Genomic DNA, 12,766 nt, shown 5'->3' with positions numbered 1-12,766 from the left:
ACAAATTCAAGCTCTAATTCCCTCCATTTCATGAAGATACATGTATTGAGACTTCAAGATACAAGGTATAGAGATAGAACTCATTAAAACTGACATAGAGTCCAAAGGATGATAAAAATGCTTCAATAGAACCACAAATGTACTTCAGCCCTGCATTAAAACAGTAATTTCTAGCCCTCAAACTTGACTCAAAAATGTATACAAACTCATGGCAAAATCTCTCATTACAATCTCAACCAATGCCCTATTGTTTCAGGAGCATTGTCTACATAAGAAAGTGATTAGATTTTAAGAAACCACTTCAAATGAATGAGTTTTAATGGCTGCCCTATTTATGATAGTTTTTGGGAGAGCCCAGTCAGCCCATACATTGGCAAAAATCACCTCTTGACTTGCCCCAAAGTCACTCAAGTACTTGGGCACAAGAAGGGCTTCAATGGAACACGAATATGGTAAGAGAATGGAAGAAGACGCTCATAAGAGCAGGCTGAATACTTTATCTCTATTTTTTCCCTTTATGGACTGGAGCCTCGAGAGGAACACCAAGGAAAAGGGAATTCTCTTGCAAGAAAATCTATCTTGTAACATCAACAAGCTTGTTTATCATGTTTCATATGATCACAATGAAGAAAAGAACACCAGGCACAACAAATCTTCATGCAGCATCATGTAGATCTCCCACGGTTTTTAATAGAATCAACCATATTCTTCAACATCTTCACAAAATCCATCAATAGAACAAAGAAAGCAAAGAAATACACCATCTTTGAATGGAAAAACATCACATAGTATTCATCTTCAATATCTTCATAGTCTTCTCTCTCAATCTCTCATATACAATCACTCTGTTTGAGTAGAATTGGCTATCTCTGACTCTCTCTCTCTCACCCCATCAATGATACATCATGTCCTCACTACAATCTCTCAAAATTACTCTCAATAATCACTCTTAGGTCGTGGATACCCCTCCCAAGAGGTATGTCTGATATGAAGGGTCACCAGAGCCACTACAGTGTCTCTTCACGGCTCACTACTGTCACTTCACTCTAGTCTTCTCTTAAGTCTTTAACAGCTACTTCTTCCACTTCCTTCAGCTCTTTTGCACTTGTATTCACCTCTTTCCAAGGCTAGAAAACTTTCCCCAAAGTCACACATACATTCCACAGAACACTTACAGAAGCATACAGAATAGTCTACAGAACAGTACCAGAACAGAGACAGTACAGAACAGAACAGAAACAGAACAGAAGCAGAAGCTCTACAGAAGACCTACAGAAGGTTACAGAAGATCATCAAAACCACATCACTCATTCTCAACCCATTTCAAACTCTCACAAACCATTCACTAAGCTTTCACAATATCTCATTCTTCATCAATCAATACTCCTTCCCTCCTTACAGAAGACAATCAGAACAAAACAGACCAAAACAGAACAAAACAGAAGGTATACAGAACCATTCAGAACCTATCAGAACCATCAACAAGCATCATGATCTTCCAAAACACAATCAATATCATCCAAAACATTCTCAAACCACTTCTAAATCAACCAATCATCCCATAAAATCAACCATTCAGCTCTCAAAAACAACAAAAATCAGCCAAAAAACAAGTCATTTCAACACTCAACATATCCCCACACTTAATAAGGAAGCGTCCTCGCGACCCAGGAAAAAGGGAATACAAGTTCAGGGAAAAGCTCAACTTTGATCTTCAATATCTTTTCAAAAAGAATCCATCCACCACGACCCCAACTTATAACCTGTTTCTGATATAAAAATACAAAGAAAGGAAAACTCTTGTGAAATTAACACCTCTTATCAAACTAAAAATCACAACAAATTGGTAAAGGATATAAGAGTTTGCTTCTTCTTTATCAGCATCAGCTTCAACTCTCCAACCACGACCCCATCTCGACAAATCTCCAAAATATAGCTCGTACACAAAATCCAATAGGAAACCACCACGTTCGTTTGACATAAAGGAACTCACAACACAAACACTAATACACAACACAACCATCTGAATGACTTCTTCAAAAAGAGAGTTTTTCATAAAAAGCTTTCACCATACATTGGAAAGGCATCAATGAAGATGATCCCTCTTAAAAGATTGATGTTGTCGGAATCGATCCATAGATAAGGATTCATCTACAAAGTTTTTAGGAGGATTTTGAAAAAATTGGAGACAACACATCCTTTCCAATAGGACCAAGTATCTACTAGGCAAACAGAGGGCATGAAAATACAGTATCTCCAGCTGTTGGGAATCAATGTTTACATTGACATTCATGCACAACTTTGGAATAGGCTTTGAATCAGTATGAGAGTGCCTATGCATATACGCCAGGTACCAAGCAAAGTGAGCAGTTAATCTCACTGAGGGATCTGCAGACTGTGAATATTGTTGGGCAAAATGAACATAGTTTTGATAAGCTTGACTGGAAGCTGTCCATTCTCCTGGAATTACTGGCCAATTAATCTGCGGTCCTATAAGGCAATCATCCGAACTCCATCCCCTTCTTCTGGAAATCTGAGTATCAAAACCGTCACAGTCACTAACCAACTGAGGTGGTTGAGATATGGAAGTGTTAGGAGAGGGTAGTGGAATAAGAGAAAGTGGATGTAGGGAAGGATAGGAAAAATCATAAAAGGAAGAAAAGGTTAAAGAAGGAGTGGCAGAAATTTGTAAGGAATCACTAAGGAACAGTGTTAACTGATAAATAGGAAATGTGGAGGGAACATTTATGAGGGGTGAAGGACAGGGTGGAGAAGGGGAAAAATCCTAGGAAGGATTCCTTGAAAGATCCAAGACGGGGGGGGAGCAATGTGAGCAAGAGTAGAGCAAAATGAGAGTCAACAAAATGAGAGTCATGCTATCTAGCAGAATGTTATGATTAATTGAGTTTCAATGGAAGATACTGCAAAGGGAAAACAATAGCAATTGTTGCTGTGAGCCTGTCTCTAAAATTCAAGCCTCTAAGCAAGTATACCAATTTTTGACACATACATTTTTCGTCAACATTGAGTTTTGTTAGAAATAAGTCGATTTTTAAGCATTAATGTTGGCATAGTGTGTTGACAGGTAACCACCATGGCAGGACAAGACAAAGGGGGCAAACTCCCATTTTCTGAAGAAGAGATGACCAAGTTCGGCATCAGCGTCGAGACACGAGGATTCATCAATTCACCTTCAAGCACACACTGAACCTGGATGAGGCCATCTTGGAGGAACCTGTAGTCAAAGAATTGGTGGACAGATGCCACCTCCACAAGTATGTGGAAAAGGTGGGGCAGGCCGTGGATTACAGCATGTGTGCTGAATTTTTGAGGAACTTTGACAAGGGCAAGAACTATGGCATTGTCACAGTGAGGACATGGGAGCAAGAAAGAAGAGTTGAAGTGCCCCTCAATGCGGAAATAGGAATTTGAGGGAAAGATGAAGGTTGGAAAAGAAGTGGTAAAATTACTGTGGAATTAGTTTGACAAAGGGAAAAATATATAGCATAGCGGTGAGCCAATTGTTGGCAATAGAGGAGGGTAGGAACAGAAGGTCCTAAGAGAAATCGTCTATGATAGGCATCAAAGAAAGTAGCATCAAACGGATTATGTTTGGAAAGATAGGTTAAGAGATCCATCCTCAGTTGGTTAGTACTCTGGACAAAGGTAGGAGCTGTGTTTTGTCTTTGATTGAGGACCACCGAATCAATCATGGGATGCCACGAACTATCCTGACAATCAGCCACTTTGGAGGAATAACTCTGGAACATATCAGCTATGCGCAACTCCAAATGATTGACATATAGAACAGCCTGTAAGACCACATCCCCCACATACCATGCCATATCTACCTCATTTGGAATTAACAAATCTCCGCGGAGATACATGTATGACATCAACATGGTGTCTGGCGTGACAGAATCTTCAAAGAGCATTCTAACTACCTCTGTCAACAACTCAGCAGACCAAGCTCCACTCCAGCCATCCTCTGGAAAAGGTAAATCCATCGTGGAAAGCTTCATATAGAAGACCAACTTCTGCAAGTGGTAGTGGACAAAGAAAGAATGGTCTGGTAGGACAAAGTCCTGAAATTGTTCAAAGGTAGACCATAACAAGTCCATTCGGGACTGCAATCTTTCCACTTTGTCTTGGAATAGAGGGCACAAAGTAGCCTGTCTCTGTAGGGCAGCCAAATCCTGTTGTGAAAGAGAAGGAATTAATGAAACAGGAGGGCTTGGAGGAACAGAGCGGGACTTTGCAAGCTGATCTTGCAACTGCTGGATTTGGGAGGCTTGGGTGGCCACTGTGTCATTAGCCATTTGTAAAGCTGAAAGCTTGTTATCTAAGAGAACTTGGAATTCTTTCGCTTCACTGGACATCCTCTCCTTCTCTGCTGAAAGGCTAGTAACCTGTGACTGAGCCTCGAGTAACTGGGTCTTCAATGAAGAAATCTCATCACTTTGAATGGCAACCAGTTGGGTTTGTTGTTCCATTTGCTTAAATAGATCTGCTAGGGTATCCTTAGCAGATGCTAACTCAGATGTTGCCTTATGCAACTGGTCTTTGGACTGCATGAGCTCCTCATAGAAAGATGCGTACAGCTGTTGAACATAGGCTGTCACTGACAACTCAATGGAACTTTGAATATCCTTGCAGAGGAAAGGAATGGCATCTCCTGAGACGTGACTGTTCAGGGAGGGAACTGAGATCTCCAAGGATCCTTCTCGATGTGCGCGGAACAGATTATTGCAAGTGAGATACCCAGGGAGTTCACTGCCAGAAGTAGCAGGGATAGGCACTGAGGGAAGTACAGCAGGGGCTTTATCCGCTACCCTCTTCAAGCGTTTACGTTGTATGACTAGGGGAGGCGGAGAATCATCATCCTCAATGTCAATAGGTGCTGACTCTTCTGAAGGTGGAGGAGGAGGGACTGGATCTGATGGAGGAGGTGGAGGCACAGTCTTCTGTAAACCTGAATAGGTCAAGAAGACAGACAAATATGATCCATAGGTAACATTGGTAACATTACCCCTCGTGACTTTAACAAAATGCTGATCCATTTTAGTAAGGAGGTATGTGCTCCAATCAATAGCAACTCCTTTTAGCACCATCCTGGAAGCTGTGAAAAGCTCTTTGGACAAATAGTGGGATGGCGTTTTGGCAGGCATGAACCTGTCCTGAAGGAACTGACACATCGTCTTCCATACGGGATCAGTGATCATAGAAAACGAAACTCCTGAAGAGTTTATCACTTTCTTAACATCAAGGACTTCCCTTGTCTGCTTCTGCAACAGCTTGAGAATCTCTTCATTAGAGAAGAGCTGACGAGTGGTCACAAAAGGTTCTCCTTTGAAGGGTAAAGACAGAGCCTTCCCTAAGCCTCGAGATGTCAATGTCATAGACATGCCTTGGACTACTCCTGTCTTCTTGCTGTAAGAGGCCAGGAACTCATCACATACGGACGGATCCTCTAGAAGTAATGGAAAAGGAGTGGCCACAAAAGCAGCAAGTCCTGCCTTCGTGAGGGGCTCAAAAGTAAGTAGGGATGAGTAATCCCTACTAACTAGTGGGACGTACTAGATAGGGGGAGGAGCATGAGAAGGCGCCATTCAGATGGTTACACACACACCACAAACATAGATAATCAAAGAGAATGCCTGCAAAGCAACATACAAAAAACCAAGGATAAGAGAATTACCAATCAAAACGTGACTCGGCCTACTAACCCCAAGCAAACCACATCCTAGAAAAAATTTGACATGACCTTGAGACAAATGCGACCGAAAGCTTCATGCGATGCATCAGACAAACACCCTGAACCCCGTATCAGGCAATAAAAGAAAAAAAACTACATACCGTACCCGTAATCGTAACTAAGACAGGAAACCAAAACCATACCATATCCAACACATATCAATACGACATCTATGATATAACCAAGACTGGACCATGGAAAAGAACACTAATGACTGCGTAAACCCATCCCACGAAACGCTTCATTAAAAAGGGAATTAATTGCAGTGAGGGGGGAATTAATTTAATGAAGGGTTGATTTTAATCAATTATTAGGAATGGGTGAATTTTTATTAGGTGATAAACCTTAACAAGAAAACGGCGGTTCCTTATTATAAATTTAATTACCAATTATTAGGTTAAACGGTGCAGTTATGCGATTCCCGGACTTCGATTCCCGACTGGGTCTCTAAATGCAATTCATTGATTACAATTTAAGGTGATGTGGAGCGCTTTTTTGCCAGCGCGTGCTCATGTGGCGGCTGGTTCTTTTTTAATTAAAAATTTAAAGTGCCTCTGTAGCGCACGTAGCGCGTGCTAAGTGAACGGCTGGTTGATTTTAATTTAAAAAAAATGTGTGTTTAGCGCGAATGCGCGTGGAAACTGTGGGTGAATGAAAGGGTTCATTTTAACAATTAATTGTGATTAAGGGGGAAAATAAATAAATAAAGCACATAAAATAAATACCTCGAAGGGGTGTGTATGTAATGCAGGAATGCGCACGGAAGAGTTCCAGTAAAGGAAAAGCAAAGAACACTGGTGAAACAACAAGGACAACACCTTAGCAGATGTGTTGATTTGGTTTGTGTTGGTTTTGTTATTTTTATTTATTGTTATTTTTTAATTTTTAATTGTTATTATTTATGGTTGAATAAATGGAAAATGAGCAAGGGAGGTGAGGGAAATTTTTTAGAATGTTTTTAGAAATTTTTAGAATTTTTTACAATTTTTTAAATGAATTTTCTATATTTATTGGCAATTTAGGGGTAAATTTAGGAAATGTGGAATTTTCAGAAATTATAGGGTAGGCAATTTCCAGCAGACAAAGTTCCAAAAATTGACAACTGGCAAAAGGAATTTTTAGAAATTTTTCTGAAATTTTTTAATGGAAAAATTAATGTAGTGATTAATTAAGTCACCTAAATCACATTAATCACATAAGTCAATTAAGCATAAGTCAATTAAGTCTGGTTAGTGGGATAAGTCAGGTTAGTCTACCTAAGTCTAGTTAAGTTAGTCAATGTTGATTAGGTTAGTCTGGGTTAGTCTAGGGTGGACTAAGTCAATTAGGTTAGTCTGGGGTCAGTTCTAACTAACCTAGGTGAGACTAACTAACCTAGGGTTAGTTAGTGGGGGTAGTCAACTAATCATGGTTAAGTTAGTAGGGTGTAAACTAACTAGGGGTTAGGTTAGTGGGTAGGGGACTAACTCTAGTTAAGTTAGTGGGTAGGGAACTAACTCTAGTTAAGTTAGTGGGTAGGGGACTAACTCTAGTTAAGTTATGACTAACTAAGGTTAAATGGTGGGGGTTAATTAACCATGGTGCAGTTAATTCTAACTAACTAGAGTTAATACTAACCAGGAGGTGGGTTGGAGGTGGAGGTGGTGGGTGGGGGAGGAGGAGAAGAGGAGGAGGTGCGGCGGCGGCGGTGGCGGAGTCGACGGCGACGGCGGCGGAGTCGGCGGAGTCCGAACGGCGGCGCGGCGGCAGCAACGTCGACAGCGGGGCGGCGTTCGGCGGCGGGACAGGGGAGAAGAAGGAGAGGTGGAGGAAGAGGGCAAGGAAGAAGGGCGGGCGGCGGGGGTGTGGAGAAGGGAGGAGGAGGCGAGGGAGGACTCGCTGGGGGGCGGCGGGGGTGTGGAGAAGGGAGGAGGAGGCGAGGGAGGACTCGCTGGGGGGCGACGGGGGTGTGGAGAAGGGAGGAGGAGGCGAGGGAGGACTCGCTGGGGGGCGGCGGGGGTGAAGACAGGAGGCGGGGGAGGGAGGGGAAGAGGAGGGAGGAGGAGGGGAGGAAGTCGGCAGGAGAGAAGGGAGAGGAAGGAGGAAGAAGGAGTGGGGGGAGGAGAAGGAGTGGGAGGGAGAAGAAGGGCTACGAGGGGAGGCAGGACGGGGGAGTGGGGGGAGGAGAAGGAGTGGAGGGAGAAGAAGGGAAAGAAAGGGAGAGAGAACGAGTGGGGGAAGGGCGGTTGGGGGGAAGGGATGGGCAGTTGGGGGGGAAGGGGTGGGGGGGCCCATGGGGGGGGCCATGGGGTGGGCAGGTGGGGGGAAGGGTAGGGAAGGGTAGGGACAGGGGGTGGGCAGGGTGGGGAGAAGGGTAGGGATAGGGGGTGGGCAGGGTGGGGACAAGGGTAGGTACCCCCGTCCCGCGCACATGCGCGGGACGGGGTAAAAAAATTTGCTGTGACGGGATTGAAATGGCACCGGGAAGACGGTACGGGTTTCGCGGACACGACCGAGGCGCGTGGAGATTCGTAAAATCGAAAAAGGGAGCGTTCACGCGCAAAACGAGTGTGAGAAAAAAACGAAAAAATAAAGAAAAATTAATAACTCCCAATCCGGACGTCAAAACGAAATATCGTAAAAATGAAAAGTGGGCACGACGACAGGGGGGAAACAAGAAAAATACGGGACGAGGGTTCCGGGAGGGGTAAAGGGCGTTCACGTGCAAAAACACAAAAAACGAACCAAAAACGCAATTTAAAAATTAATACCGAAAGATCCGTGCATCGGAATGAAGTGCAGAAAAAAGGAAAACTGTGCAGAAAGATGTGCTCGACAATCCTATCACGTCAAAATATAATTCCGACTGAGATAAGACGCGTGCACATGGGAAAAACCCAAAAAATAAACCCGAAAATGGGATCAAAAATTAATATCTGACAAACCGTTCACCGGAATGACGTGCAGTAAGAAGGAAAAGTGTCCGCAAAAAGGAGTGGCACAGGGTTATCACGTTAAACCGCAGTTCCGGCGGAAGTAGGAGGGGTTCACATGCAAAAAACTCCAAAAATACTCTCGAAAACTCATTTAAAAATTAATAAGTAAAAATCCAGAAGTTGAAAAAGGGTGGAGAAAAAAGAAAAAAGGTAGGGGAAGGCACAGGGGACACGACTGTCAAATCAAATTGGAATTCCGATGCAAATAGGGCAGGTTCACATGGAAAGATGTCAAAAATACACACGAAAAAGTCTTAAAAAACCGGAAAATTAATAACGGACAAACCATGTATCGGAATGATGCGGAATAAAAAGGAAAAATGTTAGGGGAAAAGCGGTTGGCCGGGCTCTGACGTCAAAGCATGATTCGGAAGCAAGAAAAGTACGTTCACATGGAAAACCGTCTAAATTGCGTAAAATGCGTCAAAAATTAATAACTCAAAAACCGTGCACCGGAACAGGGGTAGGTAAAAAGGAAAATTGATCAGTTCAATGGGGGGAACAGGGCTATAAGGTTGGATTGGGACTTTGGTGAACGTAGGATGCATTCACATGGCAGGACCGCAAAATCAGGGAATGAAGGAAAACTGCAAGGGAATAGCCCCAAGGGTGGGTGGAACATAACCGGGTGGGTGGGAAGGGACCCCACAAGGGTAAAAGCAAGGCAAGGCATTCATGCATGAGCAAGATAAGGCATATGCAGATGGGTATGCAATGTAGACGCGCAGGGACGCGTCCCCACACTTAAGACCTTAACGGATAGGGTTAACCGAACAACAGGGACCTAGGACCATGCCACAGACCATCCACTAACTTTCCCACACTTAAAACATGACCGGCACGAAAAAACCAAAGTGTAGGGTTAGAAGAACTTGGCCCATTTCGTCAAGAATCAAGGTTGAGTGTCGATGGCACGTCCAGTGTTGTTGTCGGCGCTGGAGGGACCAAGGCATCTTCTCGGCACACGTTCGTCATGGCAGGGACCACGTGGCAGTACCCAGGGAGGTAGCTGATGGAAGGAATCGCAAGAAATTCGTCGATGATGAGGGATATTGCACTCAACTCACAGTCACTCAAATGAAATGAAAGAACAGTCACTCGCCCCATGACTAATATCATTCAAGGAAGAATGATGGAACCCCATATCTCATACTCGGTTGAGGAATCAACAAGGGGGAATGGTGCAGGAGTATGCCAGGGTGCACAGTTGATGGTGCATTAGTGCATCCAACCCATCTGGCATAAGTGCAAGGAGGAAGGCAAGGGAGCCTTACAGTGCAGTGTACAGAACAGGGTGATGTGTCTTGTGATGACGGTAAAAACCCATCCCACGGGTGCATAGGGAAACAGGAACATACCTGACTCCAAGTGTCGTAACGTCCCTCAATCTCACCTCTCGGTAATTGATTGAAGAAACTCCAGTCACACTCAACCCACCCTCTGTCTCACTCTCTGTTGATAGATACAGGAGGGCAGCCTTTTCCTGAAACCCATTGATGTAATCCTCACAATCACTTGTGCAAAGGGTGTATGCCTTGTGCGTAGTTGATGGTGCAACAGTGCATCCCGCCCTGTGCCGGCATACAGTGCGAGAAGGAAGGCCAGGGAGCCTTATGGTGCAGTGCACAGAAACAAATCGTGCTTTGTGCTTTGAGAGGCCCATCCCGTGCGTGCAACACTTCATTCACACTTCTTACCTCTCATTCGATTTGAAGGGAAAAGACTGGTCTCTCGCCCCACCCTCTATCTCACTCTCGGTTGATAGATACAGAGGGGCAGCCTATACTCACTTCCCCATCCGGTTAGGATGAAAGCTCACATCACTCAAGGGGTTGTCGATGAAGATCGCGTCATCAGTTGTTGAAGAGGCGTACCCAAGGAGGTAGCCATCAAATCGAACGTTGTATTGGACAGGAACATGTCGTCTGCTAGAGGTGGTGCGCAGATCGGACGCAGATAGCTCACGTGGTGAATCCCGGAAGGTCCCCAAGAACAAAGTACTCTACTTTTTAGCACAAAAACCCATGTAAAAAGCAAGCACGACATGAGACAAGAGACAAATTGGGTTCAATCTCCCCCATGCCTTGTGTGAGCGCTTCACAAAGCATGTATTTAATGTATATTTCCAATCTTTATGCTAAAAAATAGCCCAATTACAAAAATATGACAAGCTTTTAGCTTTTGAGTTTACTTTCTACCAAAAATAGGAAAATAAAGCTAATGGACGGTGCCCATAGTATCTGGCACGCCCAATCTCAATGTCCAAATAGAAATAACATATCCAGGCACATAAGCGCATACAAAATAATAATAAATAATCGATGTCTCTATAGACATAACAAAATATAGGCGTGGCGCCTATCAAAATATAGTCCAAAGGTCGAAAACCCGCTAGACTCCAATGCTTTCCTCCGCCACTGCTGCTATCTCTACACATCAACTGAAGCATTCACAATCATTAGTAAAATAACACAATTAAACCGACAAAAGTGAATACCTAGCAGTCTTCAGCTACATAAATAAATCAACCGGTTAGAAATAAATCCTAACCTTAATTTATTACGAGTGCGCACTCTAAACTCATAAACGTTTATTAATTTAATATGCATTTTGCGGAATCACCCGCTATGGAATCACCCATGTACACACTAAATTAATGAAACGCCCGAAAAGGACAGGCGTCCCCATCAACTTCTCGCACAAAGAATCCTCTTTGCGTATGAGCCCCGGTCATCTAAGTTTACGGAATCCACCGTAAAACCTCACGGAATCCACCGTGGAATATGCCTCCTGGCATCATACCCCCGGGGTGGGATAGCAATTGACCTCAATTGCTATTAGCTCAATGTGGAGCTAACAGAGTGGGGAAAGCATTTAGGTCTCTAGCGTGCATCCATTGTGCTTCCTCTACAGGATGGTTCTTAAATTTCACTAGATATCTAGAGTACCTTCGGCCAGTTCTAGTGGTCATGTAGTCAGTGTCTATGATGGCTTCTGGTTCAAGTATTTCAGTCTCTTCTTCTAGTAAAGGTGGGTTTTCATAGACAGGGTGGATAGGTAATTGTCCTCTAAATGGTCTCAATAAACTAATATGAAATGTATTATGAATTTTCCAATGGGATGGCAGTTCTAACTTGAATGCATTGTCATTAATCTTATGAATGATTCTAAATGGTCCGTAGAATCTAGGGGCTAATTTAACAACTGGATGTCTATCTACACTTTGCAGTCTACGCTTTTCTATTCTAAGCCAAACATAATCATCAACTTTGAAATTCATGGCTTGTCTTTTCTTGTTGGCTTGTTTGGTATATGATTGTTGGGCTTTAGCAATCATATCCTTTACTTCATCAAAAATAGTATTATGCATAACAGCAATATCATCGGCACTTTGTATTCTATTAGACAAAGATGCAACAGGTGTAGATAATCTATGTCCATAAATAACTTCAAAAGGTGCTTTCTTTGTAGATGTGTGCGGTGTATTATTATATGCAAACTGTAATAAATGTAAATGAGTATCCCATGTCTGAGGTTTAGAGATAGTGTATGCACGTAAAAGATCTAGAATGGTGCTATTTGTGGCTTCTGTTTGTCCATTTGTTTCTGGATGAAATGCAGATGAGAAATCAATCTTTGTGCCTAAATTTGCAAACAGTGTAATCCAAAAATTATTACAAAATCGAGAATCTCTATCTGAAATAATCACTTTCGGCAATCCATGGTTAGTAAAAACAGTTTTCAAAAATAACTGTGCTGCTTGTGATGCTGTTAAAGTTTTCTTACATGCAATGAAATATGCTTGCTTACTAAATCTATCTACAATTGTCCAAATCATGTCATGGTTAGATTTAGTATTTGGTAAGCCAGTAATGAAATCCATAGATATATGCTCCCAAGGTTTAGATGGAATAGATAAAGGCATTAATAATCCATACTGTTTACCATGATGTCTTTTTATTCTTTGACAAATCAAACATTCAGAGACAAAATTAGATACATCTGCATCCATATGCGGCCAATAAAAATCTTCAGT

General features: G+C 42.8%; 1 non-coding gene across 1 annotated transcript; it reads right to left on the bottom strand.

Annotated features, from left to right (window-relative positions):
- Positions 1 to 1,684: 1,684 nt before the first annotated feature.
- LOC148030006 (small nucleolar RNA SNORD36) lies at positions 1,685 to 1,752 on the bottom strand. Its single transcript, XR_015692300.1, has one exon. It is a non-coding gene; the product is annotated as a small nucleolar RNA SNORD36 (small nucleolar RNA).
- Positions 1,753 to 12,766: the final 11,014 nt, after the last annotated feature.

Source organism: Lygodium microphyllum, chromosome 10 (genome assembly GCF_053477565.2).
Source record: "Lygodium microphyllum isolate KBCC chromosome 10, Lygodium_microphyllum_v1.1.10, whole genome shotgun sequence".
NCBI lineage: Eukaryota > Viridiplantae > Streptophyta > Polypodiopsida > Schizaeales > Lygodiaceae > Lygodium > Lygodium microphyllum.
This window is presented reverse-complemented; position numbering and strand designations above follow the sequence as displayed.